Below are 4,539 nucleotides of genomic sequence, written 5' to 3'. Positions count from 1 at the left end.
CCACCAGGGAAGCCCAATAGGCAAATACATAATAATGTAATACTGTAATAGTGGTACATAGGACACACTTGACCCTGGCATAAACATTAAAGACAAAGGCATTAAGAGTAAATATAAGCACAAAAATTTGTTAGTTTAGTTGCTCCACAGCATGTGGGATCTTCCTCAGATCAGGGATTGAACCCATGTCTCTGCACTGGCAGGCGAATTCTTTACCACTGAGCCACAGGGAAGCCTTTTCCCTGACTTTTAAAGGAGAGTTTTACCAGGTATAGTTAATATTACCGACTCATAGTATTTTTCTTTGAGCATTTTGAATATATCATCCCATTCTTCCCTGGACTGCAAGGTTTTTGCTGAGAAATCTGCTGCTAGTTTTATGGGGGTCCCTTTGTATGTAATGAGTCACTTTTCTCTTGCTGCTTTCAGGATTCTCATTATCTCTAACTTTTGACAATTTATAGGCATAAATTTCTAAGATATTGTGGGTTTGGTTCTAGACCACCACAATAAAGTGAATATCACAATGAAGTGAGTCACAGTTGTTTTAGTTTTCCAGTAAAAGCTATGTTTACATATAAAAACTACTAGAATTGATGAATGAATTCAGCAAGATAGCAGGATACAAGATCAGCATATAGAATTCTATTGTATTTCTTTCCACTAACAATGAAATATCAAAATGGGAATGTCAAAAACAATCCCTTTTAAAATCACATAAAGAAAGACTTAGAAATAAAACTGACCAAGGAGGTCAATGACTTATATGCTGAGAACTATAAAACACAGATAAAGGAAACTGAAGATGATTTTAAGAAAAAGGAAAGATATCCAATGCTCTTGGATTGGAAGAATTAATATTGCCCAAATAGCCATACTACCCAAAGCAATCTACAGATTTAATGTGATCACTATCAAAAACCTCCCAGACTTCTCAGTACTACAAAGCTGCAGTAATCAAAACAGTATGGTATTAGCAAAAAAACAGACATATGGATCAATGCAATAGAATAGAAGGCCCAGAAATAAAGCCTCATCCCTTCAGTCAATTGATCTTTAACAAATGAGGTAAGAGTATATGAGAAAAGATAGTCTCGTCAGCAAGTGGTAATTGGGAAAGTTGGACTGCTGGATGTAAATCAATGAATTTAGAACATATTCTCACACCATATACAAAAATAAACCCAAAATGGCTTAAGGCCTTAAATATAAGACACGACGCCATAAAACTCCTAAAGGAGAACATAGATAAAACATTCTCCAAAAGAAATCATATCAATGTTTTCTCAGGTCAGTCTCCCAAGGCAATAAAAATAAGAGCAAAAGTAAACAAATGGGACCTAATCAAACTTCAAAGCTTTAGCACAACAAAGGAAGCCATCAACACAATGAAAAGGCAATCTATGGACTGGGAAAAAATATTTGCAAATGATGTCTCAATTTTCAAAATATACAAACAACTCATACAACTCAAAAAAAAAAAAACAAAAAAAAAAACAGGCAGAAGACCTAAATAGACATTTCTCTAAAGATGACATACAGATACCCACTAGGCACATGAAAAGATGCTCAACATTGCTAGTCATTAGAGAAATGCAAATCAAAACTACAATTAGGTATCATCTCACACCAGTCAGAATAGTCATCATTAAAAAGTCTACATATAACAAATGCTTGAGAGGGTGTGGAAAAAAGGGAACCCTCCTAGACTGTTGGGGGGATCATAAATAGATGCAGCCACTATGGAAAAGAGTAAGGAGTTTCCTTAAAAAACTAAAAATAGAGTTACCATATGATCTAGTAATCCCACTCCTGGGCATATATCTGGAAACTCTAATTCAAAAAGATACATGCACCCCAGTACTATGTACAATAGCCAAGACATAGAAGCAACCTAAATGTCCATTGACAGATGAATGGATAAAGAAAATGGAGTTTACACACACTCACACTGGAATACTACACAGCCATAAAAAGAATGAAATGATTTCATTTACAGCAACAGGGATGGACCTAGAGATTGTCATACTAAGTGAAGTAAGTCAGAAAGAGAAAAACAAATACCACATGATATTGTTGTTGCTGTTGTTCAGTCACTGAGTCGTGTCTGACTCTTTGAGACCCCATGGACTGTAGCCTTCCAGGATCCTCTGTCCATGGGATTTCCCAGACAAGACTGCTGGAGTGGGTTGCCATTTCCTTCTCCAGAGGATTTTCCTGACCCAAGGATTGAACCTAATGAATATATCATTTACATATGATATTACTTACATGTAATATCATATGTAAAATTTAAAACACGATACAAATAAACTTGTTTGCAGAACAGAAACAGACTCATAGATAGTAAACAAACTTATGGTTACCAAAGGGGAAAATGGGAAGGGATAAATTAAAAGTTTAGACAAATGGATAAGAAAGTTGTGGTACATACACACAATGGAATATTACTCAGCTATTAAACAGAATGTATTTGAATCAGTTCTAATGAGGTGGATGAAACTGGAGCCTATTATACATAGTGAAGTAAGTCAGAAAGAAAAACACCAATACAGTTTATTAATGCATATATATGGAATTTAGAAAGATGGTAATGACAACCCTATATGTGAGAGAGCAAAAGAGACACAGATATAAAGAACAGACTTTTGGACTCTGTGGGAGAAGTCAAGGGTGGGATGATTTGAGAGAATAGCATTGAAACATGTATATTACCGTATGTGAAATAGATCGCCAGTCTAGGTTTGATGCATGAAACAGGGCACTCAAAGCCAGTGCACTGGGACAACCCAGAGGGATGGGGTGGGGAGGGAGGGGGAAGAGGGGTTCGGGATGGGGGACACGTGTACACCCGTGGCTGATTCATGTCAATGTATGGCAAAAACCACCAAAATACTGTAAAGTAATTAGTCTCCAATTAAATTAATTTAAAAACAAACAAAAATGTCTAGGATTAGCAGATACAAACTACTGTATATAAGATAAACAACAAGGTACTACTGTTTAGCACAGGGAACTATATTCAATCTCTTGCAACAAACCATAATAGAAAAGATCATGAAAAAGAATATAAACACATACAGAGACATATATATCTGAATCACTTTGCTGTACACTAACACAGCATTATAAATCAGCTATACTTCAATTTTAAAAAATGTTGTGAGAATTACCTGGTGGTCCAGTGGTTATGACTCTGCTTCTACTGCAGGGAGCAGGGGTTTGATCCCTGGCCAGGAACTAGATCCCACATGCTGCAACTAAGAGTTCACATGCCATGAAAGGATCTCATGTACTGCAATCAAGATTGAAGATCTCACATGCTGCAACCAAGACCTGGTATAGTTCAATAAATAAATAAAAATTAAGAAAAAAGGATCATTGATCAGAGATCACCATAACAAATAGTAACACAGTCTGAAATATTGTTACAATGATCAAAATGTGACACTGAGACACAAAGTGAGCAAATGCTATTGGAAAATGCACTGGTAGACATGCTCTACGCAAGGTTGTCATAAACCTTCAATTTGTCTTAAAAAAATAAAAGCAATGTCTGTAAAGTACAATGAAGCAAAGTGAATTAAAACAACGTATGCCTGTAATGATCATGTGCAGCAGTATAGACCTCTTTAGGTTCAACCTGTTTGAAGTCTTTGGGTTTCATGAGTCCAGATGTCCATTTTCCTCCCCAGATTTGGGAAGTTTCAAGTCATTATTTCTTTTAATAAGCTTTCTGCCCCTTTCTCTTTATCTTCTCTTTCTGGGATTTGCACAATGCCTGTGTTGACATGAGGGCTGAGATCTCCTATTCCACTCTCTTGCTGATGTCACTTCTTATTAGTAATTCTTTATATGGCAAACTTTCTTTGTGGACATTTTCTTTCCTGATTTGACTCAGACTAATATGCTTTCCAAAGCATTTCTCTCTCTTTATTCTTTTCAAAAATATTTATTTTTATTCATTTATTTATCTGGCTGTGCCAGATATCTTAACTGCAGCACGTGGGATCTAGTTCCCTGACAGGGATCAAACCCAGGCCTCCTGCATTGGGAGTACTGAGTCTTAACCAATGGACCACCATGGAAGTCCATCTCTTTTTATTCTTTTCCTGTGGTGTAAAGGGTAGGGCAGGAGATGAAGCCTTTTCCTAAGTATTTGCCAGATTCCCCAATATCAATAATTACATCATACCACCCATTAGTCTCTTCTGCAGCTTTGCAGATTTTGAAGCTTTAAGTACTTCTATTTTCAGTATGCCTTTCTTTTCTTTCTAGTTACCACGGCTCTAAGGCAGATATGCTCAGACTCTGGTAGTCTCTAATGGGGGAAAGAGGTCCTAGAGAAAGGGAACATGAAGAATGACGAGCTCCGGTTGATCTTCTAGCAAATTTAAAATCAAACACATCCTGCCATCACAAAAATTAATTTTCTTCCCAAAGTCTGTCTATAAGAGACAAAAGACAAAGGCCTATAAGAGAAATTCAGTTTTCTCTCTAATATACACTTGACTTTTATTTATTGGGAAGTAACATTTT

Source organism: Ovis aries, chromosome X, assembly GCF_016772045.2.
Source record: "Ovis aries strain OAR_USU_Benz2616 breed Rambouillet chromosome X, ARS-UI_Ramb_v3.0, whole genome shotgun sequence".
Classification (NCBI taxonomy): domain Eukaryota; kingdom Metazoa; phylum Chordata; class Mammalia; order Artiodactyla; family Bovidae; genus Ovis; species Ovis aries.
This window is presented reverse-complemented; position numbering follows the sequence as displayed.